The sequence below is a fragment of the Malania oleifera genome, chromosome 7 (assembly GCF_029873635.1).
Source record: "Malania oleifera isolate guangnan ecotype guangnan chromosome 7, ASM2987363v1, whole genome shotgun sequence".
NCBI lineage: Eukaryota > Viridiplantae > Streptophyta > Magnoliopsida > Santalales > Ximeniaceae > Malania > Malania oleifera.
Window position 1 is genome coordinate 31,674,826 of NC_080423.1, and position 17,833 is coordinate 31,692,658.

A 17,833-nucleotide genomic window follows, 5' to 3' on the forward strand; every position below is an offset into this window, starting at 1 on the left:
CCATCAACTCCACTTCAGCTCCTCTTCTTCCGCAGCTGAGTACCCGAGTCTTCCAGCAGCATCTCAGCAGACACAGCAGCTACCAACAACACCGCCAACCACAGCCCCTACTGCACAGCACAGCAGCACAGCCCATACCAGCAGCCCGAGCCCCCTGCCAGCTGCTATGGCCAACCAGCAACTCCTCCCATGGATGTTCACTCTCTCTCTCTTCCTTTTTCTTTTCTTTTCTTTCCTCTGCTTTTTAATTTGCAATTGAATGTTTTATTTTTTTTATTAAGGTTCATTGTGTAGTTTAGGATTTGAATATTGGGTTATGTGATTTTAATATTTTTTTTTTCTTTCTTTCTTCTGAAGTTGAAGTTTAATCATTATTTATTTATCTTGCTTTTAATTAACATTCTCATTAGCTTTGAAGAATTTAAATTGATTGTTTTTATTTATCATTCTCTTAAAATATATAATAAATAAAAAGGGAAAATATAAAAAAGGAAGAAAAAAAAAGGTTTTTTTTAGTTAGGATTTATCAGATTGAAGTTTGAGTCTTTATTGTGTTTTGTTATCGGCTACGTCGATTGGTAGCGTAATTTTAATTCGCATTCTTGATTCGTGTTAAAGATCCGATTTTTATTGCTCACGTATGTGTTGATTGAGTTTCCATTCCTGCATGTTTAATTACGTGTTCGAAGTTGCCATCTTTAATTAGCGCATGTCCCAATGTTTCTTTGAGTAGATTAGGGTTTCCATCTTAGTTCGTTAATTTAGTACTTGTTAGTTTTAAGTTTTTAAATTGTCTGTTATTTCAATTGGTCAGAATAAATCTCAGCAATCTTGAAAACTCGAATCTGAACTGAGTTTAGCACCTTTTTAATTTCGATTGGAAGAAAGTAAAATATGAGATTAAAATGCATTCCCTGAGGAGACGATCTAGCCCTTGGGCTTAATATTACATGATAGAACTCCTATACTTGGGATAGCTTCCGAGATGCTCATTTTTCGAGTGAGTCAGCATCCTCAAAAGACAAATGGTATATGAATAGAGGATGCTTACGTCACATAAACGGGGATAAAGCGAAGTTTACATCCATCACACCCAAGGATGAATGGTTTGTTACTTTTGGAGATAATGCTAAGGGAAGGATCACAGGTGTAGGTAAAGTTGGTAAGGACTTTTCATTTGTTATAGATGATGTCTTATTGGTTGATGGTTTAAATCACAACTTATTGAGTGTAAACCAACTGTGTGATAAATGTTATAAAGTGTCTTTTGAACATGACAAGTGCATAGTTGAACACAAAACTGATAATAAGATATTGTTCACGGCTGAATGTCATGAAAACGTATATACCACAAGCTTTGATAACTTAACTTCACAGAGTGTGACATGCTTATCTTCTATGAATGAAATAAGTTGGATTTGGCATAGGAGACTAGGACACACAAAAATGGATTTAATCTCAAAACTAGTAAAGAAAGAATTAGTTAAGGGACTGCCTAAGACTAAATTAGTGAAAGATAAAATATGTGATGCATGTCAACTAGGAAAACAAGCAAGAACAAGTTTTAAGAAGAAGAAAGAGATCTCCACTACTAGACCACTCCAAATGCTACACTTAGACTTATTTGCACCAAACTCAATTCAGAGTTTAGGAGGAAAAACATACGCATTTTTTATAGTTGTTGATTTTTCAAGATATACATGGGTACTATTCTTAGTTCACAAAGATGAAACATGTGAACAATTTATAAACCTGTGTAAGAAAATTCAAAATGAAAAGAGATATACAATCACTAAAATTCGAAGTGATAGGGGTGGAGAATTCAAAAATCAATGCGTGGAAGATTATTGTAATTCATTAGGAATTGCCCATAATTTTTCAGCTCCTAGAACACCACAACAGAATGGTGTAGTTGAAAGGAAGAATAGGTCTACCCAAGAAATGGCCAGAACTATGCTTAACGAACATAATTACTTAAGTATTTTTGGGTTGAGGCAGTGAATACCCCCTGCTATGTTCTAAATAGAGTTCTGATTAGACCATCACTTAATAAGACACCTTATGAATTATGGAATGACCATAGACCAAACATATCATATTTTCATGTCTTTGGCTGTAAATGCTTTGTGCTCAGAGATAATGAACACTTAAGAAAGTTTGATGTGAAATTTGATGAAGTTATCTTCCTAGGGTATGCATTAAATAGTAAAGCCTATAGAGTATATAACAAACGAACATTGACGGTCATAGAATCTATTCATGCAGTGTTCGATGAGTCAAATCCCTTCTCCAAAAGAACTAATGAAGATGAAATTGAATTAAACAAGGAATTTGAAGAACTATCCATTGAGAATGATTCAAAAAAGAAGAATGAACTTAAGGAGCAATCCATTGAAATTGATCAAACTGAAAATGAGGTTAATGAACTACCTAGAGAATGGAAATATATAAAGGATCATCCCATTGATCAAATAATAGGTGAAGCATTACGTGGAGTTGCCACTCGATCCTCACTTAGGAATATGATCTATCACACTACATTTCTATCTCAAGAAGAACCTAAGAATGTGAGTGAAGCTATAGAGGATGAATCATGGGTATTGTCGATGCAAGAAGAATTGAATCAGTTTGAGAGGAATAAAGTATGGACACTAGTCCCCAGACTTGAGGATAAATCAATCATTGGAACCAAATGGATATATAAGAATAAGAAAGATAAAGATGGAATAGTTGTGAGAAATAAGGCTAGATTAGTAGCTCATGGATATAATCAAGAAGAAGGTGTAGATTTTGAAGAAACATTTGCAGTTGTAGCTAGAATGGAAACCATTCAAACGCTCTTAACATATGCAGCTTTTAAGGATTTCAAGTTATATCAAATGGATGTCAAAAGTGCATTTTTAAATGGCTACATAAATGAAGAAGTGTATGTAGAACAACCCCTAGGTTTTGAAAACCATAAGAATCCAGATCATGTGTATAGACTGACAAAAGCCTTGTACGGTTTAAAGCAAGCTCCTAGAGTTTGGTATGAAAGGCTAAGCGGTTTTCTATTAGAAAATGGATTTATAATAGGAAAGATAGATACAACCCTATTTACTGAGTCTGAGAAAGATGATATTCTCCTAGTTCAAGTATATGTAGATGACATCATATTTGGCGCTATGAATAAAGAATTGTGTGATGAATTTGCCAATACCATGCAAAATGAATTTGAGATGAGCATGATGGGTGAACTTAATTTTTTTCTAGGACTTCAGATCAAACAAACAAAACACGGAATATTCATAAATCAATCGAAGTATATTAGAGACCTACTCAAAAATTTTAATATGGAAGATGGAAAAATACTAGGTACACCTACGAGCGCTTCATTGAAATTAGACAAAGATGAACAAGGTATACCAGTACATGTCAAGCTATATCATGGAATAATAGTTAGCTTATTATATCTGACTGCCAGTAGACCTGATATAATGTTTAGCGTATGTTTGTATGCAAGATTTCAGTCTGCACCAAAAGAGTCACATTTGTTAGCTGTTAAACCTGATACAATGTTTAGCGTATGTTTGTGCGCAAGATTTCAGTCTGCACCAAAAGAGTCACATTTGTTAGCCGTTAAACGAATACTTAGATACCTAATAGGAACCGTGGAAATTGGATTATGGTATCTTAAGTACACATCGTTTGATATTATCAGCTATTCAGATGCTAATTTTGCGGGTAGTAAATGGATAGGAAGAGCACTAGTGGTACTTGTCATTTCTTAGGACATTCCTTAGTCTCTTGGTTTTCCAAGAAACAAAATTCAGTAGCTCTTTCCACAGCTAAGGCTAAATACATAGCAGCAGGTAGTTATTGTGATCAAATGCTATACATGAAACAACAATTAAAGGATTTTGGATTAAGTTATGAAATAATCCCTATTAGATGCGATAATACGAGTGCAATAAACATCTCAAAGAATCCCATATTACATTCATGAACTAAGCACATAGAAATACGACATCATTTTCTTCGTGATCATGTACAAAAAGGGGATGTGACGCTTAAGTTTGTATGCACAAATGAACAATGGGCAAATATATTCACGAAACCACTTGCGAAGGATAGGTTTATCCAAATTAGGCATGAATTAGGCCTGATGCATAGTCGAGAGGTTGCTTAGAATTATATTAGATCACATAATTGAGGGGGAGCAACGTCACTTAAAGATGTAATCAAATGTTGGTATCGCATTAATTCACATTTGGTATCAAATCAATTAACTTTTTTTCTCATTTGATGTAACATTAGTCCACATTTGATATCACATCAATCAATATTTGGTATCCTCATATAATTATTGAAACTTATGCATTAGCAAGGGGGATGGTTGATGTAAAAAGGGGAGAAGTAAAGTCTGTTAAAAATCTAATGATTGAGCAAGATTAAAACCTTAATATTTCAAAGGGGAGAAGAACATAAAGGTATGTCCATTCATGTCTTATTATTATACACCTTTTTTGTTGATGTCAAAAGGGGGAGAAAAATCAGGAGCCAAAATAATAAAAACAAATTAGAAACAAAGAAGAATGAGCAAAACCTGTTATTGATGTTATGCAAAGGGTAAGAAATACAAAGGGGGCGAAATTATTGATGTCATGGTTGAAATATCATGAGCATATTCATTATGAGCATATTTCATATTTCATTTGGATTCAAGCTAAACACTTTAGGTTTGAGTGACGACCTGCTTAATTTCCCTATATGTTTTGTTTTCAAAACATAATAAAATCAATATCACAAATCTCGGCAGAACATAATCCACTTGGACCCGTGGGGTACCAAGGATACATCAAAACACATAACAGAAGCCTAAGTAGTGGGAAACATACAATCACATTAGCATAAATACGAAAACATCCATCGCAATACCATAAATACCAGAGTCACTATATCCACTGTATTTCAGTATACACATCCCAAAAATAAAATCTGGGGACATTTCCCACAAAATCCAATTGCTCCTACTAGAACTTACCCTTCAAAGAGGGCAAATAAACAGCACTAGATCAGCGGGGCTTTCCCTGCTCTTCTATCAGTGGCTCCTAAAAAGTTTATAGAATTTTAGGGTGAGACACTTCTCAGTAAGGGAAATAAACTAATACTAGTGTGTGGCAATATGAGTATTTCATGTTATACATATACCATACAGAACATATTCAGTAACTGTTTTGTCAAATCTGAGAAAACATATATATATATATATATCATCAAAACATGGCAGAACATACTGCATTTTCATAAACATATTTTCTCTCACATAATAATAATATAAAAACATTTATGGTAGGTTGGCTGGCTATTGTCATATATTACTCTGACATGACTGGGTTGTGTGGCCCGAAGGCAGGACCTGACAATGGTTGGCCGACCACTGCCAAGTCAAAAGTACAGTCTGTAAGTCTGATGGTTCTACCAGACCTAGTCCGTACACTAGGGGCGCTCACACACTTCTTAAAATCACATCGACCATCCAATCTCACACCACTCCGTACAGCAGCATTAACGCAGATATCATGATCATAAAAACCATGGACACATAGCAACGGTACCGTGCAAGTGCTAGCCTAGACCAAGCCAACTAGGTTCTGATATCATATAACATATACTAAAACTGTGATACATGGATATCTCATATCATTAATTATCAGATCAATCATATCATTTTGCATATTTATATGTATATCATGAAAATCATCAGCTCGTACGCTGGTATTACACATTTTACCATAGCTCGGCCCGTACGCCAGTAAATCATAGCACAGTCCGTACACTAGCAAATCACATCCATAGCTCGGCCCGTACGCTGGCAAATCATATCATAGCACAGCTTGTATGCTGGAAAATCACATCCATAGCATAGCCCGTACGCTGGCAAAATATATCCATAGCTCAACCCATACGTCGACAAATCATACACATAGCTCGGCCCGTACACCAGCAAATCATACACATAGCACGACCCGTATGCCAAAAAATCATAAAAATCTTGGCCCGTACGCTGGTTTTCCATTATAAAAATACCTATTATAATCACATTTCTAGAAAACAGTATTTCATAACAATTTCTTCTCATACCACACTAACAAGTTTTCCGCATATTCAACATACCATCATTTTCAACAGTATTTCCTCAAATATAAATCGTATATATAAACATATTTACTTTCCTGAAATAAAATGCTATATATATACATACATTTTCTCAAAAAGAACTAGCTTAGTTTATCCCCTTACCTGATTCCTGAAAAGTCCCTAAAAAAATCTGTCCCGCACCCGTAGGGTTCCTCGTTCAACACCCTAGAAATAGCATTCCCCATAACTAAAGTTCAGTATTTCTACGCGTACATCACTTCCTACAACTGTCAATTAACCTAATAATGAGTATAAAGCCTTACCCTAGATTTGGGATGGTTTCCACCTCAGCCCCACCGATGATCCGCTCCTGCAGATTTGCAGAGAACTTTCCTAGGAGCATTGTGGTGGCTTCAGATCCTCGAACCGGCAGAAATCTGGCCCGAAATCGAAGAGAGAAGGAGGAGGAACCGAAGGGTAAGAGAGAGAGAAGTTCTGCGCAGGAAATTTCGACCAAAAATGAATTTTAGGCCTATTTAAACTGTGGCCTTCGTCGACGAGCCACGTCACCTCGTCGACGAGGTCAAGAGAAAATTCGTCGATGAACTCTCCCCTTCGTCAACGAAATTCAAAAACCCCAAAGTCATCCCCTCAGTATTTCCTCATCGACGAGTCACATCACCTCATTGATAAGTCTTGTAGAAAGTTCGTCGACAAACTCCAACCCTCGTCGACGAGCTCTTGTTATACCCTCGTTGACAAGTCCCTTGTATTCGTCAACGAGGAGCTAAACAATTCCTCAGGATTTATCCTTTCCAAAATGTAATGTCGTCGACGAACGTGAAGTGTTCATTAACGAAGTAGACTGCCTCCTTCTATTTCCGGTTTCCATTTCCCTTTCTTTTATTATTTAAATACCATTATTCTTCGGGTCATTACAATGAACATGAGCATATTTTCATTTATTGAATACTTGATGCATTAATTGAGGGGGAGCATTGTTAGACGTAACCCATTATATATTTTTTCTCATGTATTTGTCATCATCAAAAAGGGGGAGATTGTTGACTCTATGAGTCCAATTCGGCTTTGATAATGAAAAATCACTTGGAATTTGATTTGTGCATTGCGTTTGTGAACATGAAGCATGCACAGAAGGATAACGAGTCATGGAAGCCTTAAAGTAAAGCGTACATATCTTGGAAAGATCCATGGAACTCAAAGAGTATGAGAATCAAGATTCAAGCAGCAAAGTTCAAGGGCATCTTGGAAATGGGTAGTTGACCTCATGTATTTACATTTTCGTATGATTTAATTTGAGGCTCAACATATACTGTAGAATGACTTTAGGACTCATGCATTTCGTGAACATCATTAGGGGACATTCATGGACTTATAAGTAATGTCAAAATCCTGAAAAATGTTTTTATAAAAGAGGAAAGAAAGAAAGCAAAACAAATTTTTGAACTGGAAAGTAAATATGCAGAAATTGGGAACTTCAGATGACTGAACTTTAAGTTCGATTGATTGAAGAATTTCCTCAGATGTCCGAAGAATAAGCTCAATCGTCTGAAGATTTATGGGTGAAAAATAGAAACTGGCAGAAGCACCTCAGATGACTGAACCTTGACCTCAGTTCAGATTTGCTGGTAGCACCCTCCCCTAAATTTCTATTGGATGACTTCTAAGTACCGTTTGACATCTCATCACTGACCCTGAAGGTGTAGCTACTGACAATGCTATACTAACAATTGGGTCTCACTTCTAAATAATTTAATGTAAGATGCAGAGACAAAGGAATGAGTGACACTTAAGTCAAATAGAATAATAACTGGATATGATAAAACTGTAAATGTACCTATCACCACATCTGCGGTAGTCTCAGCATCACCCGGCGTCAGAGCATAAACTTGCGTTGGGGCTATATTCCTTTGCTGGCCTCCACAAGGTGCCTAATATCCTCCTTGAGTTGCCTGATGTCCTTCCCGATAGGGCCTGGGAGTTGGAACCTGGTCCTACAGCCTTGGGCATGCACGTGTCGTATGGCCGGGTCTCCCACAATGGTAACATACACCCATCCCTGCCAAGCACTCCCCCGAATGAATCCTCCCGCATGTCTGGAATACTGGGAAGGTCTGCATACCCTAGTACTCCCGAGGTCCTACCGTCTGCCTCTGATCTCCTTTATCACGACCTCCTCTCCATAGACCCCTATTGGAGGGAGCCTGGTAACCCTGAGGCACCAGCCTCTTCTCCTGACTCTACGCTGCTAAACCCCTCTAAATACCAGTCTCAATAATCACAGCTCTGTCTACAACCTCCGTAAATGTCTAAGCTCTGAAGCCAATCACCTGCTCAAACAAATTTTGCCTCAATACCTCTTCAAATTTCCTGGCCGTTTTCTTTTCATCAGGTGCTATATGTGGAGCAAAGCGCGATAACTTGATAAACCAAACTGCGTACTAGGATCCAGTCATTTTCCCCTGTACTAGATGCAGAAACTCTGCTGCCTTCGTGCTCTAAATGATAGAAGGAAAATATCGCTCGAAGAACAACTCCTTGAATCGATCCCAAGTCAGTGGAACTGGAATCGGTCTCTTCTCCTCTATCAGTCGCGCTGACCTCCACCAGCGCTTTGCCTCCCTTGTCAGTTTAAATGTCGCAAATACCACCTTCTACTCATTAGTACAAAGAAGCACAGCCAACGTCTCTTCAATATCCAGGACCCAATTCTTAGCTACAATCGGGTCATCTCCGCCAGCAAAATATGGGGGTTTTATCCACGTAAACTGCTCAATCGAACAGCCACACTCCCCAGAGCTCCTGGCCATCTCAGTCATCACCTACTGGGTGACGTTGCGCAGAACGACATCAGTATTGGCACCTGCCATACTGGAAGGTCCTGCTCCATCCCTCCTAGCATTCGTATCGCTACTTCCTAGGCCCATCCTAGAGAAAAAAATAAAAAAATAAAAAAAAATAAAAAAATGAAACAAGAGCACACTTAAGAACCTTATCTTCTGCAAAAACCCTATCTATTTCATTCTACTCAAATCCTATATTTATAATTAACTACTCTCCCCAATCTTAACTCAAAATCTAGTTCTGCAACCTAGATACATGACCCGACGATAGTTTACTATGATTTTCCTAAAATCGTCACCCCAGGAAAAACATAGAAACCATCATGAAAAATCTTGTACCTAGACCACAAAACAACCTCAAATCATTTCCTATACTCTGGTATTGCTTCTGTTGTACTCTAAAGTCTACGGAACCTAACAACCTAGGCTCTGATATCAAATTGAAACGACCTGCTAATAAAATAAAATACTTTTCCCTAATTTTAAATTCAATCATTAACCTAAACAGCGGAAAGCTAGTCATAAAAATAAATCCACACGTAATACAATACCAGAGTGTCAAATCATCCCACGATATACAAACATATCTGTTCTCTCAAAACTACCCTTACTAATACCAAGGGTTTACAAAACATGCCACCCAAAAATACTCACTCTCAAAAGGGGTAGTACAACAGCCCCTCTACCTGCAAGCTTGCTCCGTTCACCTAGCCAGTTCACCTGAAAAATAATTCAACACTGGGATGAGCCAACGCTCAGTAAGATGAAACATGCTATTACTAGGGTGTGGCTATTGAGCTATAGTTTGGTAAAAATAATATGATTTAAGAATAATATGAATAATTGAATCCAAAAGTGTTGATATTACATAACGTATAACAAAACCATTAACTACATAACTGAACATGCCAATCTGCATGAAATTACTTTTCATATTAATACTACTATTTATGAAAGTCTGATAGTACTCATAATATCTAAGAAATTTTCCTGGATGGTTGTATGTCATGATTTAACCCCTCATGATAGGGTTGTGCGACCTGAAGGAGGGACCTATCCTGGCTGGCCTACCAGGGTAAGTCAACTGAACTTCGACAGTCTGATCGCCCCCCTCAATCCATATCTAATGGAGAGCCTGTCCCGACGTAGGCATGATCGATCTCATACCACTTACTTTCTGAATTAAGTGGTTGCACTCTGAACTAAATATCTGTAACTACGGTACCATGCTCTGCTGTCTGATCCATCAAGGTCTCATACTATATAGGTGACTTATATCTGTAATATACTATTTTTACTATGGTTTCTAAAATAATCATAACCCCATATAATTTATTTGAAATTCTAAATAAACTGACTGAAAATCTGATTTCTGTATAACTGAATTGCTGTTTGAATATCTGTATATTGGGGCGTTATGGTACTGATAAACATATTATTCTAAAATTACTAAAAAATACGTATTTTGAGTATACTGTACACTGAAAAATTTGTTATTCTATAAACATGCAAATATCATGGTATTTTTGTTAATAACTATAAACATGGTATTCACAAATTCTATAAATATAGTGTTGTTTTGTTATCAACTCAAACCACACAAATAAATATTAATATTATCAAGTTCTAGAAATTATAAATATATATATATATATATATATATAATCTCAATAATAATTTGGTAAAAACATATAGTTCGTGAAATCGTAAAAAGGTTTCCTAGCATGGCATATTTCCCTTATTTGACCACTGGAAAGCCCCTACTAAATATCGTCCTACACCCGCAGGGTTTCCCACTCAACTACTTGAAAACAACATTCACCAATATAAAACATCATTATTTCTCTGTCTACTTCATTTCCTACAACTGCCAGAAGGTCAAAAACTAACTAAAAGACCATATCCTGATTCTGGGAAGAAATTCAACTCGATTCCACTGACGATCCGCTTCGGTAAACTTGGAGAGAACTTCCCCAGGAGCATTGTGGTGGCCTCAGATCATCGATTCGGTGACTGACGGAGCTGGAATCGAAGAGAGATGGAGGAGAGACTATAGGACAGAGAGAGAGGGGAAGTTTTTCGTCGAATTTTTGTGATTAAACCAAATTTAGGGCTATTTGTACTCCAACCTTCGTCGACAAGCCACGTCATTTCATCAACAAGTCTAATAGGAAATTCGTCGATGAACTCTCCCCTTCGTCGATGAAATTCCGAATTGCCCAAAACATTCTCTCGTTATTTTCTCGTCGACGAAACATGCCCTCATCGACGAATCCCTTGTGTTCGTCGACAAGGCAATTAGAAAATTCCTTGGGTTATTATATCCAAAATGCAATGTCGTCGACGAACGCTTCCTTTTGTTTCTATTTCCATTTCCCTTCCTCTTTATTATTTAAATATCATTATTCTCCGAGTTGTTACATCAAGAGCACTGGTCGACAAAGACAAGTTAGGTCGACCCCAAGTTCTTGGGGTTCGATCGACCGAGCATGAAATGTAATGTGGTCTCGGCTGACCGTTCATATAAGTGTGAAGGCAATTTTTCAATTCTTGCAAGGGTCGGTCGACCAGGGTTAATTTGAATTGAGCCTATTGGTCAACCAGACCATTGGGTTCCCACACGTGGGAACTCAGTCGACCAGGTTAGTGGTATTCAAAAAGTGCTCGGTCGACTAGGAGGTCAATAAAGTTGACCCCAGAGGTGTTTAGTCGATCGGGGAAAAATGAACTGCAGGAGTTCGGTCGATCGGGATGTGGTCAACCAGTTGACCCGGTCCAAGTTCAGTCGATTAGGGGCAAAATGAATGTGAGGTGCTGATCAACCGAGTGTGCACATTTTGTGCAATTCAGTCATGTTTCATTAAACAAACACCCTATTCAAGTGACTAAAACATACAAGTGAGTGAGTGAGTGTCCTAGGGTCATTTCTAGATCCTGTTTTAATTATGTTTGGATTGAGCTTACGTATTAGATCATGCATGTGATGTGTGTGTGATTATTACAAACCATAAAACCTACATACTATTACAGACCCTTTGAATAAAAGTGAAATACAATACAAATAGAAATTGGGTCTTCAACTTCAATTTCTCTTTGTGCATTATGATCTGTCACTTTGAGTTCCTGCACATAACCTCAAACACCCATTCAGTATAACAGGTATTTTTCATTATTAAAATCAGGTGTGACCTATAAGGTCAATATACACGCCCTTTGATTTTCAGTTGTGTCAATTACACCTTCTGGAAATAGAGGATGCTCATCTATTTTCAGAATATTGACTAGAAGGTGTGGAGAGTTATCTCTAAAGGAAACTATGTTCCTATGAAAATTAAAGGTGAAACTAGTGTTCCTAAAAGTGAAGAAGAATATATTGATGATGACATGAAAGCCCTTAGTATAAATGTTATTGCTATGAATAATTTGTATTGTGGTCTTGATGTTAACGTGTTTAATAGTGTCATGGCATGTTCATCTACTAAACAAATCTGGGGTAAGTTAGAAGTCACAAATGAGGATACGAGAGATGTAAAAGATAGTAGGATTGATATGTTGACCAGTGAGTATGAGACATTTAGTATGAACACTAGCGAGTCTATTCAGAGCATGTACACTAGATTCACACACATCATTAATTCACTGTATGCATCAGGTAAGAGCTATCCTACGTATGAGATGATTAGGAAAGTCCTTAGGGGTTTGCCTTAAGTTTGGGAAGCAAAAGCTATGACTATATCTGAGGGTAGAGACCCTAAGGCTATGTCATTAGATTAATTGATAGATTCACTTAGCACCTATGAGTTAGCTATTAACGAGAGACTAAATGAGCACACTAGGATGAAAAAGGTGACTGCATTAAAAATGTCTACTAATACTTTTAGTGAGTGCAGTGAACCCGAATATAAAGATGACATGGCTTTGCTTACTAGACAATTCAGTAGGTTCTTCAGGAAGAATTGTAGACCATACAAAAAGTATAGAGAGTCTGCATTTGAGAATGGAGAGTCTAGTAAAAGAAAAAAAAATTGAATTCTCCCACGTGCTATAATTGCAACAAAGTCGGGCATATCAAACTGGACCGCCCTTTGCTGAAAAGAGGTGTTTAGGAAAAAGAAGAAAGCCATGAAAGGAGGTACGTCGTGGGATAAAAAAAAAATAGAAGCAATTCAGATTTAGATGGCAACGACTCTGAGATTGCAAACTTGTGCCTAATGGCATGAGACGATGAGGTATTACTATCTTGTTCTTTATCTTCGTACTATTTTGATGATGATTGTGATTATGATAGCATGCCTACTTTTAGAGAATTTCAATATGAATATATTCGTATATGCAAATTTTTAAACATAATGACTAAGGAGAATGATATTTTGAAAAAGAAATGTAAAAATTGGTCAAAATTGTTTGAATGTGCAAAAAATTCTCATGCTTTGATTCTTAAAGAAAAAGATTTGAAAATTGCTGAGCTTAAGAGAAAATTGGAGGATAACTCCAAAATTGTTTTAAAATTTACTTAGGGCCAACGATATTTTGAAAAGCTCCTAAGGGCCTAAAGAAACTCTCTTAGCAAAGAAGACCTTGGATTTAATGGGGTTGAAAATGTGAGACGACCTAATCTTTATTTGAGACATTTTACATGAGAATCAAAATCCCATATCCCACCTAAAGATCCTAGGTGTTGAATGATATGTTTTAAATGTAAACAAATTGGTCATATCCAGTTTGACTGTCCACTTAGAAATAAGCATGTAAAAATTAGAAAGGTGTGGAGAGTCAAAGGTGATCCAGACACTAACCCTTGTAGACCTAACAGAATTTGGGGACCAGCGTCAGTTACTTTGTCCTTCTTGTAGGAGTGTTTTGAGATTGTCCTCCTCCAAGGACAAGTGGTACCTGGATAGTGGGTGCTCACAACATATGATCAGCAACAAAGCTAAGTTTGCACCCATCACTCCCAAAGATGGAGGATACGTGACATTTGGCGATAATGCAAAGGGGCGAATCATTGGCATAGGTAAGGTTAGTAAGGAACCTTCCCTAGTTATTGATAATGTACTTCTTGTTGATGGTTTGAAACATACTTTGTTGAGTATTAGCCAATTATGTGATAAAGGGTACAAAGTGTCTTTTAAAAATGATAAATGCATTGCAGAGAGTAAATTAGATAATAAAGTACTTTTTACAGCTGAACGTCATGAAAATGTGTATACAAATAGTTTTCATAATTTAGCTTCTTAACAAGTTACATGTGTTTTCTCAATAGATTAAGCTAGCTGGTTATGACATAAACGTTTAAGACATGCTAGTATGGATCTCTTGTCAAAACTTTTGAAAAAGGACTTAGTTAAAGGCTTTCCAAAAACTCATTTTGTGAAAGATAAAATTTGTGATGCATGTCAAATGGGTAAGCAAACTAGATCAAGCTTTAATAAAAAGAAAATCATATCAACCACTAGACCACTTGAAATTCTACATTTAGATTTATTTGGTCCTAATCAAGTTCAAAGTCTAGGTAGTAAATTGTATCCCTTTGTTATTGTGGATGATTATTCTAGGTTCACATGGGTGCTATTCCTTTTTCATAAAGATAAATCATATGAACAATTCACGAAATTATGTAGAAGAATTCAGAATGAAAAAGGCTATAAAATCACACACATAAGAAGTGATAGAGGAACTGAATTCAAAAATGAAGTCATAGAAGGCTATTGCTGCATAGAGAGAATTTCACATAACTTTTTTGCACCTAGGACCCCACAATAAAACGATGTTGTAGAAAGAAAGAATAGGTCATTGCAGGAAATGGGTAGGATAATGCTAAATGAACATAAATTACCCAAATATTTTTTGGCAGAAGTTGTGAATACTCCATGTTATGTCATGAATAGAGTGTTAATCAGGCCATCACTTAATAAGACTCCATATAAATTATGGAACAATCATAGACCAAATATTTCCTATTTTCATGTTTTTGATTGTAAATGCTTTGTACTTAGAGGTAATGAACATCTAGGGAAATTTGACTCTAAATCTGATGAAGGTATTTTTCTAGACTATTCACTTAATAGTAAAGCATATAGAGTTTTCAATAAACGAGCACTAACTGTAATTGAATCCATTCATGTTGTGTTTGATGAATCTAATCCATTTTCTAAAAGAAATAACGAAGATGATGTTGATATTAGAAACGGTTTAGATAAGGTCTCTATTGAAAATAATGTGGACATCATTTCAGAAGCATTTGATAAATCAATTGAAAATGATAAAGTTGATAGTGAGGTTCAAGAACTACCTAGGGATTAGAAATACATTAGAAACTATCCTTTAGATCAAATCATAGGAGAACCTTCACGTGGTGTGGCCACTCAATCCTCTTTAAAAAACCTAGTGAGTCACCTTGCTTTCTTATCCCAAGAAGAGCCCAAAAATATTAAGGAAGCCATTGAAGATGACTCTTGGGTAATGTCTATGCAGGAAGAGCTTAACCAATTTGCAAGAAGTAAAGTATGGACCCTAGTTCCTAGGCCAAATGATCATACTATTATTGGAACTAAATGGGTATATAGGAATAAGAAAGATAAAAATGGGGTAGTAACTAAAATAAAGTTAGACTAGTTGCCGAGGGATATAATCAAGAAGATGGGATAGATTTTGATGAAACCTACGCTCCTGTAGCTAGAATGGAAGCCATTCGTATGTTGCTTGCTTATGCCACTTTTAAGAACTTTAAATTGTATCAAATAGATGTTAAAATCACATTTCTTAATGGTTACATTAATGAAGAAGTGTATGTAGAACAACCACCTAGTTTTGAAAATCATAAATATCCTGATCACGTAAACCGATTGTCCAAAGACTTGTACGGATTGAAACAAGCTCCTAGAGCTTGGTATGAGAGCCTTAGTGGTTTTCTTTTAGAAAATGGGTTTACCTATGGCAAAATTGACACTACACTTTTAATCAAATCTAAAAATGATGATATGCTCCTTGTTCAATTCTATGTTGATGATATTATTTTTGGAGCAACTAATGATGATTTGTGTAATGAGTTTGCCAAATGCATGCAAAGTGAATTCGAAATGAGCATGATGGGTGAACTGAGTTTCTTCTTAGGACTACAAATTAAACAAGCTAAATATGGAACTTTCATTTGCCAATCTAAATATGCTAGGTACTTGCTAAAGAGATTTAATGTGGAAGATGGTAAAATTGATGAGCAATGAATCCCTGTAGATGTGAAATTATATCCTGGTGTGATTGGAAGTCTCCTATACCTCACAACTAGTCGACCTAATATCATGCTTATTTTGTGCATGTGTGCTAGATTTTAGGCCAATCCTAAGGAGTCTCATTTATTAGCAATCGAAAGAATTCTTAGGTACCTAGTTGGAACTGTAGAATTAGGCTTATGATACCCTAAGCATACGACATTTGACATTGTTAGTTATACTGATGCTGATTTTGTTGGTAGTAATGTTGATAGGAAGAGTACTAGTGGCACTTGTCACTATTTAGGACAATCTCTGGTTTCTTGGTTCTCCAAGAAACAAAACTCAGTTACCTTATCGATAGCCAAAGCATAATATATTGTAGCTGGAATTTGTTGTGCTCAAACGCTCTATATGAAACAACAACTTACGGATTTTGGATTGCACTACAATACGGTTCCCATTAAATGTGATAATACTAGTACAATTAATATTTCTAGAAATCCCATCTCACATTCACAAACCAAACATATTGAAATTAAACATCATTTCCTTCGTGATCATGTGCAGAAAGGGGATGTGGCACTTGAGTTTGTGTGCAAAAATGAGTAGTGGGCTGATATTTTCACCAAACCACTTCCAGAAGATAGATTCATACAAATTGGACTTGTGTTAGGTCTAATGCATAGTATATTGAGTGCAAAAACTTAGGGAGAGCTTCCTAATAATTGGTATAACAATTGGTATCATTTTAAATCTATCATTGCATTATACTTTATAAGTTTGTATGTGTTTTGAAATGCATAACTATCATATCTCTTGCATGTTGATAATTATATTTATGCTTTATGAATATTGGACTGTTTGAGTAAGTAGTTGTGGATATAGTGTCAATATATTACTCAATCAGGTCATTTGTATACAGAAATTTTTGGGAAATGCTTTATTTTCAAACGGTATGCTACCGAAATTTCTACAAATCTTCACGACTTATCTTTTGTATGTGAATGTGTATTCTCATTCTCTTTTATTTGATCCCTTTTTGCTATTGCCAAAAAGGGGAGAGGTTTGGCAATTATAAGCTCAAATGACCCTAGAATGACGCTATGTCCTAGCTCTTGCACCTAGAAAAGTCCTCACTATCACATATATTATCTGGAGAATCATATGTTTTGAATTAGGGCTTAAAATGCAAAATCATATGACTTCATACAACCAAACTTGGTAGTGTATGTTGGCCTTACAAGACTCAAAATCTTGTTATCTTTTTTTGATGCTAACAAACAAGTGAAATTTAATGTATTTGTGTGAGTAATGATATTTTAGGGCTTATATATGAGAAAGCAAAGGTCAAAGTATTCAAGAGGATCAAATGAAGCTTAAAAGAGTCCAAGCATGGATTTAAAGATGATATATTAAATCCTGAAGAATATGAAGACATGAATGAGTTGTTGAAAGCCAAGGAATACTAAAAGATCCAAAGAAAGGCAAAGTGATAAAGCTCAAAAAAATATGAAAGCTTGAAGAAAAGATGGAAGCTTGAAGAAACAAAACATGAAGACTTAAGAATGAGAAAAGTTTTAGAAGTTTTCATGTAAGTACTTTAAATGTTTAAAATATTGTTTGCAATATTTTGAAGCA